The sequence below is a fragment of the Nicotiana tabacum genome, chromosome 18 (genome assembly GCF_000715075.1).
Source record: "Nicotiana tabacum cultivar K326 chromosome 18, ASM71507v2, whole genome shotgun sequence".
In the NCBI taxonomy this organism is placed as follows: Eukaryota; Viridiplantae; Streptophyta; class Magnoliopsida; order Solanales; family Solanaceae; genus Nicotiana; species Nicotiana tabacum.
The window spans coordinates 111002790-111013070 of record NC_134097.1 but is presented as its reverse complement, the minus strand read 5'-3'; the positions used below and the strand labels follow the sequence as shown (position 1 = coordinate 111013070).

The 10281-nt window shown below is 33.7% G+C and overlaps 1 long non-coding RNA gene across 1 annotated transcript; it reads right to left on the bottom strand.

The window, feature by feature from the left end:
* Positions 1-607: 607 nt before the first annotated feature.
* On the bottom strand, positions 608-4012 carry LOC107822806 (uncharacterized). Its single transcript, XR_001656470.2, has 2 exons — positions 2598-4012; positions 608-1137 (listed from the first exon to the last, which is right to left on the bottom strand). It is a non-coding gene; the product is annotated as an uncharacterized LOC107822806 (long non-coding RNA).
* Positions 4013-10281: the final 6269 nt, after the last annotated feature.

Sequence of the window (10281 nt, the reverse complement as noted above, 5' to 3'; positions counted from 1 at the left end):
TACTCTCTTTTGTTGTGTGAGGGCACTTGATTCATGAAGGAAAGGTAATGTCAGTGACCTCTATGCTAGAGTAAGTAAGTTGTGAATAATGCGTGGTACTTGTGAGTCAATTCTTGAGGCGAAGATGTTACGCTTTTGTGCTTAGTCTATTTTAAGTATTCTTGGTGTGACGAGTTAGAAGAATTGTTTAAAAAGGTCGTGTCTATATAAAGTGTAGTTTAATTGCTCGAGGATGAGCAATGGTTTAAGTGTGGGGCGTTGATGGTAGGCTAATTACGTATTTTAGTCACTTATTACACTATAATTTACTGCACTTTAATTGAGTTTGAGCTTTAATCTCTAGTGTTTTGCACTAATGATGTGTTTTATGCCTTGTAGAAGTGATTTCGAACTATGTAGATGTTATGAAATGAATTCAAGTGATTTGGGCCAATCTAATTTTAAGACATGTACATGGATACATATATAATGTTTGCCTTATATATGGAGTTTAACCGTAGCATATATACCATTTGTATTAAGACTAGATAAGGCAAGCCCGTGCAATGCACGGGCCCAACGCAACTAACATGTTTCTATGTTTTTTTTAAAAAAAAATTGATAGGTAAATGCAAAGTTTTGTTGATCATAAAAGACTAAAAGAGCACCAAGTGTTGTTGAATATAGAGGGGATACAAATACAAGTAGGAGGTCTAAGAAATTCGTATTGTATACATCTTTCATTTTGGTTAAAGACAACCACAAAGCAAATATTTGTGTTCGAGTGTGTGGGATGAGTTTTCTTTATTTTTTAAACATATATGTTTCTTTCGTTCCAAACACCTAAAAAGTGCAAGATGAAATTGTATTCTACACATCTTTTACTTTGCTCGTCCATCCAACTTATGATAGCTTCTTTTGGGGTACCAGGCATCAACCACTTGAGTTTAAATAATCCTAGAAACGTGCATTATAGTTGAGAAGCAAAGGTAAATGTACTGTTTGTTCGATAAAAATCAATTACTTCACTGTACGATGACTTCCGCTTCCTCTAGGCACATGTAGCATCAGTGCAGTCCACTCCAATAGATTAATGTTGAAGATGCTTTCTCTTTTAAATCAGCCTCCAACTTCAAGTTTAAAACGTGCTACTACTTTCTGATAAATAAATTAAAAATAACCATTACAATACATATAAATCAAGCTTTGAGACATAGCTTACGCTCTTGTTTAGTATCCAAGGTTTACTTTTTTAAAATCATTGAAAATGTACAAAGTGAATGAGATTATCGGCTCGGTATAAGAACTTTTTAGTTAGTTCAAGTGACACATGCAAATATATACCTATAACTTTGAAGTTTAGCAATTCAACAACTCCATAAAACAAATGATGCTCTACGGTAGATTTAGATTTAGGATTTAAACTTTATGGGTTCAGATTCACAATTCTACCACATCTCATCTAATTTAATAGGTTCAAAATTTATTATTCATACATATTTAATAATTTGTTGGGCGAAAATACATGGTATGAGCAAAAATATGAGCAAAAACTATGGGTTCAGTTGAACCCGTAGCTTCTACATATAGCTGAGAGGACATAATGTGAAGACAACAAAGTATGAACTTAAATTGGTTGTAGTTCAACTTTCCCTTTAAAGGCCCTACTCATCTATACCATCTAATAATGCTTAGATCAAGAAGACGATAAAATAAGGAATCTATGCCCTTGATCTTACTAACCTAAAGCAGTTAATACCTCCATTGTTAATATAAAGGACCAGAAGACCAACAAAAAAATTCCACTACTAATGCAACAAATTAAGAATAAAAGACAGTAGGTAGATAAACACTTTCATCTTCCTCACAATTGCCAAGTATAATCTCTAAATAATAGATGAATCCACTAATCCGTATTTATCAAAATAGATTCACACAAAACTGTACAAAAGTTCATTAATCTCAAAGTTTTCTAATGAAATTACCAAAGGTTTCGAGTCTTAGACATTCCTACTCTAGCCATCATTGAAAAGGTTTACGCTAGAACTTTAAGATGTGAATGGCTAATTATCAAACCATATATAAAAAAAGAGAGTAAAACATGTGAACATATTAAAACCAATGTGAATTTCTTGTTATCTCCTTTTTTAGCATTATGTTTCTGGCTCCATTACAAAATTAATGGGAAGTTTCTCAATGCATTTTCTATTGCCTGTAGGCCTTGTACTTTGAAGCACACATTTTTGTACACCCTTATAGCTCAACTTCTTTTGCACAATTATATGGTTGAATGTGTAACTGGACTATGAACATCTCTAAGTACCAAATGAGTTGTTGCTGAAAAAATAATCAGCCTTGACAATTTTAATGATACTACATGAGTTGTAACCGTAAAAATAATCATCTTTTTAAAACTTAAACAAAGACCATAACAATTTCTTAAGTACTCTTGTTTGCGTGGTGGAGCAATTTTATATTAAATAGTAGTATACAATTACACGCATGCATTTATCTTTATTACTATGAGCTTTGATATATATCATGATCGGTAATATCAGCTCTTAACCATGGCAACATCACTAAAGCTTGTACATTAGAAGAATATTCAAGGTGCATACCTGTACATCAGAAGACAACAATATATCCTCGCATGTTTGGCAGTTGCCTGGCAAATAATTCTTCGCTCATATTAATCAGAAGACAATAGTCTATCTTCACATGTTTGACAGTATCCTTGCAACTCGAAATAGCCTGAATTTAGTATTTAGTACTTGTTGCTCGGCAAAACAACTAAGACTCCATAAACGTCTAACAGAAAAAACTATAATATCAATACCAAAACATATGCTTATAAATACCATCATTTTGAACACAAACATATTGAGTCCCCTTGATTCGTATTGAACTTTATATTGATGCTAAAGGAAAAGACACGAAGTCGATGAAAAAAAAAGAATTTGCTGAAAATCTCTATAAAAACCAATAGCTACAGAACCGGATAATGAAATAGATTCCTCATTGAAGGTTTCAGAACCTTTGTTTCCTGCTCATACTGGCAAAGTGAATACGCAACTACACACAAATAAAAATAATTAGTCCACCCCTATTCCAAAAGAAAGAAAGAAAGAATCCGTTGAGTTGCTGTGAATGAGTCCATTAATCTGAATGAGTTAAAAACAATATCTACTTAATAATGCTAGCTGAACTCAGTAAGGTTAATGACAATCACAGGAATATGAAACTCTTCTGCTTTAATCATTTTCTATAAGGATTTTTGTTTCGATTATATAATCAAACACATGATGGACTCTGTCTAATTAGCCCATTTTTGAATTAGTGTGGTTTCTCCCCTAACCTAATCTCCATTTTCAGACTTATATAACAAAAGAGTTAGTCGAAACATAGTGTACGTAAGCTGATTAGTCAAATCTCCAGAAAATTTGACACCACCACAAGAATCACGTGAGAGAACTTAGTACTATTATTTATCAGAGCTTCAATAAATTCACCTAGTACTATCACTTCAGGTGTAGCGTATAGCCATTTTAAAGTGAACTTCTAATCCCATTTTTATCTACTTGTCGTTATAATTATTCAAATATGTAACAGTGAGCCAAGAGGAAACAACGAATCAAAGAATAATACTTGTTCAACAATTGAAGGAATAGGGCAATTACGAACAACACTTAATGAGGGAGAGAAATTACTGAAGAGATGCCACAAATCCAGAAGGGTAATCGGACAGAATTTTTTTTTTTCCAATTTCACTGCGGCACTGCCCCTCCCTCAAAAGCCTTAAAAAGCAGATATCAAAGTTGTGGGTAAACACACTGCTCATTTATGAAAAGACCCAAATGCTTTGCACATTCACCTACCTCTTAGTTTTTTTTGGCCTTGATGAAGCAGAGAGTAAGCTAAACACTTATACAGAACAAAGAAGGGGAAAATACAAATAGAGAGGAATAAGAAAGGACGAAAAAAGTAAGAACCGGAGAAAGCATTGCGTGAGCAGACGCAACAAACAACTTTTAGGATTTAGCTAATTGACAATTTTACCCTCTGTCGACCATCATGGCTTTTCTATATAATAGAAATAGAAATATTTGAATTGCCTTAAAGGAGAATGAGAAGTCTACAACAAGAACAACAACCCACTTAGTGAGATTTTAGGAGGGTAGTGTGTACGCAGACCTTACTCCTACCCTGGGGTAGAGAGACTGTTTCCAAGTAGACCCCGACATCCTTCCCTCCAAGAACTTCCCACCTTGCTCTTGGGAGACTCGAACTCACAACCTCTCGGTTGGAAGTGGGGTTGCTTACCATCAGCACATTAAATGTAGGGACTCTTTTGTCTTTACAAAAATTACCTTTCTTCTCTACAATTTCCACCTAAACACCTTGAGTTAAAAGTGAAGGAACCAATGTGGTATACATTTCCTTATAGCCTGTTTGGCCAAGCTTTTTTGGGGGCCAAAAGTATTTTTTTGGCCAAAAATTAAGGTGTTTGGCCAAGCGTTTGGAAGGAAAAAAAAGTGATTTTGAAGAGAAGCAGAAGTAGTTTTGGAGAAGCAAGAAAAAATAGCTTCTCTCCAAAAGCACTTTTCTGAGAAGCACTTTTGAAAAAAATACACTTAGAAACAATTTTCAAAAGCTTGGCCAAACACTAATTACTGCTCAAAAGTGTTTTTCTAATTAATTAGTCAAACACAAATTACTTCTCATCAAAAATACTTTTTTTAAAAGTACTTTTGAGAAAAACACTTCTCAAAATAAGCTGATTTTAGAAGCTTGGCCAAACGGACTATTAGACTAATTTACCGTGACAAGTATTATAATATTGTTTCAGTTTGTTATTAGCAACCAAAAAATCCATTGCTCGACTTTTTATTATCTCTTGAAAATAAGATTTTGTGATCTGTCACTATTTTGTACCTAGCTATATATTTAATTCTTGATTAAAATGCTTCTCCATGCATATTACGTGATAGTTGATAAGTTTAAACAACTTAATTAACTCCGTATAAATTGACATATGAAGAGGTAAAAATATATACCTGTTATGAATAGTTTGTACATTGGATACTACTTTGGATACTACATTGGATACTACTTTGGATACTACATTGGATACTACATTGGATGCTACATTGGATATCCATGTTGTGAATAACTTAAAGATTAAATTTCCTATTTTATGTCCATCATCTTTACTTTTTATGCCTATAAAAGGCCATGTAATTGCAATGAAAAATTACACCAAAGTGAAAGAAGAAAATACTTCTTCATTCTCTCTATCTCTTCTTGTTTACATTTTACTGCATTGCTTTTATTTTATAACACGTTATCAGCACGAAGCTCTAATTTTATTCTTAACTCCCGCTAAGTTGAGCCATATTTTATTAAGGTATGTATCATTATAATCATTTTATTTATGGCAGTACATATCATATGCTCATTGTTTGCAGATTACTTGTGCGCTTGGGCATCTTAAATAGTTTAAGTACATTGCAGTGATAAAATAACTATTTCTTTCCGTGCTCAACTCTTAGAGGACCTCAAAGTCATCAAACTAGCTATGCACTAATGTCATACTTATAATATTCATGGACTCCTTAGATCAAAACATATCTTTAAGGCATTTTGAAGAACTGTGAGAAATAAATTGACAAGCAATAATTTTATAGTTTAATTACTTTATATTTATTGGAACATATAAATAATGTTAGTCACGTTCAATTCTATTAACACATATATATCAATAATATAAAGTGAAATGAAACAAGTATGTAATTTCTACTTTATGGCAAGAATAAAATGAAATAGTAGATTGTTAACATGATATAGCTCTATTTTCATTTCTTTTACCTTAATCGTTTTGTTTTCATTAATTGTTTATTATTATAATTATTTCTCTAACTTATTCATCTTTTATGATAGTTTTCGCTATGTCAAATTTATCAAAACTTGAATTTGTGGCACTTGACATCACCGGGAGGAATTATTTATCATGGGTTCTTGATGCTGAAATTCACCTTGACGTTAAAGGTCTTGGAAATACTATTATACAAGGAAATGAAGCATCAAATCAGGATAAAGCGAAGGCCATGATTTTCCTTCGTCATTATCTACATGAAGGGTTAAAAACTGAATATTTAACCGTAAAAGATCCACTTGAATTATGGATTAATTTGAAGGATCGATATGACCACCTAAAACTTACGGTATTACCGAAAGCTCGGTATGAGTGGATACATTTAAGGTTGCAAGACTTTAAAACCGTAAGTGAGTATAATTCTGCTATCTTTAAAATAAGTTCTCTATTAAAATTATGTGGAGACACTATCACAGACGAGGACTTATTGGAAAACAATATTTTCTACTTTTCACGCTTCAAATGTGGTGCTACAACAACAATACCGTGAAAAAGGTTTTAAGAAATATTCTGAGTTAATCACATGCCTACTTGTGGCTGAGCAGAATAATACTCTATTAATGAAAAATCATGAAGCCCGTCCCACTGGGTCAGCTCCATTTCCGGAAGTGAATGTTGTAGCAACATATGATAAGTTTGAAAGAAAACAAAATAATTACCGTGGTCGTGGACATGGTCGTAAACGTGGACGTGGCAGGGGGCGAAACAATTATCGTTATTATGGTGGAAATAAATTGGAGAACAATAAGGGTTCTCAAATTAATCATTCAAAAGATAAAGCTAGTATGTGTCACTGATGTGGTATGAGAGGTTATTGGGCACGCATTTGTCGTACGCCAGAACATTTTGTCGAACTTTATAAAGCCTCCCTCAAGAAAAAAGAAAATAATATGAAGGCACACTTGACCTTTCAAAATAATGATGATGAAGTAGGTCCCTCAAATAAATATGATTCTAAGGCACATCTTGCATATAAAGATGATGATTTTGAAGGCCTAACAAATATTACTCATTTAGAAGTTGGGGCCTTTCTTTGAGGATATTGACTGAAGAACTAATCATCTTACTGGGGAATGAAGCTATAAAAGTTGTTATGTTTATGTTTGCAACTAGTTTATTTTTCTTGAGTGCATTTTCCTAATGCATCATGTGTTGCTAGTTTCTACATTTCTAATGTATTTCTTAATGTTTTTTTCCTTCTTGTCTTTCATATTTCTTATGATGTATTATTTGTTTTTTTTATGAAGAATATGAAAATTTCCCAGTCTTTAGTTGGACTCAAGATTAATAAAGATGATATATGTCTTCTAGATAGTGCTACAACACACACTATTTTAAAAGATAAGAGATATTTCTCTTATTTGGTAATGAAAGAAGCGAATGTTAATACAATATCCAGTAGTACAAGATTAATTGAAGGTTCTGGAAGAGCCAATTTATTACTACCAGGAGAAACAAATTTGGCTATTGATGAAGCACTATATTGTAGTAAATCTCAAAGAAACTTATTAAGTTTCAAAGATATTCGCCAAAATGGCTATCATATTGAGACTACAAATGATGAAAAGATTGAATATCTTTATATTACTACAATAATGTCCGGTAAGAAACATGTGCTTGAAATATTACCTGCTCTTTCCTCCGGCTTATACTACACAAGTATTAGCAGGATTGAAACACATGCCATAGTAAACGAGAAGTTTACTAATCAAGATAATTTTATTATTTGGCATGACCGGTTGGGTCATCCTGGTTCTAATATGATGCGTAAAATAATTGAGAATTCACATGGACATGCAATGAAGAATCAGAAGATTTTTCAATTTAAGGAATTCTCTTGTGCTGCGTGTTCTCAAGGAAAATTAATTATTAGACCATCAACTATTAAAGTTAGGATGGAATCCTCTGCATTTCTAGAACGTATACAGGGTGATATATGTGGGCCCATTCACCCTCCATGTGGACCATTCAAATATTATATGGTTTTGGTAGATGCATCTATAAGATGGTCACATGTGTGCTTACTATCAACTCGCAATATGGCATTTACGAGATTGTTGGCTCAAATAATAAAGCTAAGAGCACAATTTCCATATTATGCAATTAAGACAAATTCGTCTTGATAATGCCGGTGAGTTTACATCCCAAGCCTTTAATGATTATTGTATTTCAACTGGGATAATAATTGAGCATCCGGTTGCTCATGTTCATACACAAAATAGTCTAGCAGAATCATTGATCAAACGTCTCCAATTAATTGTTAGACCAATGCTTATGAGAACAAAACTTCACATTTCAGTATGGGGTCATGCTATTTTGCACGCAGCAGCACTTGTGTGGATAAGGCCCACAAGTTATCATAAAGTCTCCCTATTGCAATTGGCTTTTGGTCAAGAGCCAAATATTTCCCATCTTAGGATCTTTGGTTGTGCAATATATGTTCCAATTGCTCCACCACAATGCACAAAGATGGGTCCTCAAAGAAGGTTGGGGATATATGTTGGATATGAATCTCCTTCTATTATAAAATATCTAGAGCCGATGACTGGAGATTTATTTACGGCAAGATTTTCTGATTGCCATTTTAATGAATCAGTATATCCAACATTAGGGGGAGAAAATAAGCAGCTGAAAAAGAAGATAGATTGGAATGCATTATCACTATCTCATTTAGATCCTCGAACAAATCAATGTGAACAAGAGGTTCAAAAGATTATTCATTTACAAAATATTGCAAATCAATTGCCAGATGCATTCACTAACCTACCAAGGGTGACTAAGTCACATATTCCAGCTGCTAATGCTCCAATTAGAGTTGATATCCCGACAGAATAATTAATTAAAGCAAATGAGTTTAAGCCATGCTTGAAACATGGTAGACCAATCGGTTCTAAAGATAAAAATCCTCGAAGAAGAAAAGGAGCAAGTGATCAAAGTGAACATAACATAGAGGTAGTGGCTCAAGAAGATCCCCAAGACGTAACAAATGATAAGACCTTAGGGGAGGTCCAGATACCTAAAAATAATGGAAATGAAAAGATATCAATAAGTTACGTCTCAACCGGGAAAAGATGGAACCGAAATAATATTGTTATCGATAACATTTTTGCTTATAATGTTGCTGTTGAAATAATGCAACAAGATGAGGATCTTGAACCAAAATCTGTCAATGAATGTAGACAGAGAAATGATTGGCCAAAATGGAAAGACGCTATCCAGGCAGAGTTAACTTCACTTGGAAAACGTGAAGTCTTCGGACCCATAGTTCGAACACCTGAAGGCATAAAGCCAGTAGGGTATAAATGGGTTTTTGTGCGAAAACGAAATGATAAAAATGAAGTCGTTAGATATAAAGCACGACTTGTGGCACAAGGGTTTTCCCAAAGGCCTGGAATTGATTATATGGAGACATATTCTCCTGTAGTGGATGCTATCACCTTTAGGTATCTCATAAATATGGCAGTACAAGAAAAACTTGATATGCATCTAATGGATGTTGTTACAGCCTATTTGTATGGATCATTAGACAACAAAATTTTTATGAAAGTACCCGAGGGATTTAAAGTGCCAGAAGCATATAAAAATTTTCGAGAAACTTATTCAATAAAGCTTCAGAAATCTTTATACGGATTGAAACAATCAGGACGTATGTGGTACAATCGCCTGAGTGAATACCTGTTGAAAGAAGGGTACAAGAATGATCCAATTTGTCCCTGTGTCTTTATAAAAAGGTCTGGATCTGAATTTGTTATAATCGCCGTGTATGTTGATGATTTAAATTTCATTGGAACTCCTGGGGAGCTTCCAAAAACAGTAGACTGTTTGAAGAAAGAATTTGAAATGAAAGATCTTGGAAAGACAAAATTTTGTCTTGGTCTACAAATTGAGTATATGAAAGATGGAATATTTGTCCATCAATCGACATACACCGAAAAGATTTTAAAGCGATTCTATATGGATAAAGCACATCCATTGAGTACCCCGATGGTTGTGAGATCACTTGATATAAAGAAAGATCCATTCCGACCTCATGAAAATGATGAAGAGCTTCTTGGTGCCGAAGTACCATATCTTAGTGCAATTGGGGCATTAATGTATCTTGCCAATAATTCCCGACCAGATATAGCTTTCTCAGTAAGCTTACTGGCAAGATTTAGTACTTCGCCAACACAAAGACACTAGATTGGTATTAAACATATATTCAGATACCTCCAAGGGACCATTGATATGAGTTTATTTTATTCAAATAAATCCAAGCCATCATTGATTGGTTATGCAGATGCAAGATATTTGTCTGATCCACACAAAAGTCGATCTCAGACAGGCTATTTATTTACAAGTGGAGGTACAACCATATCATGGCGTTCGAC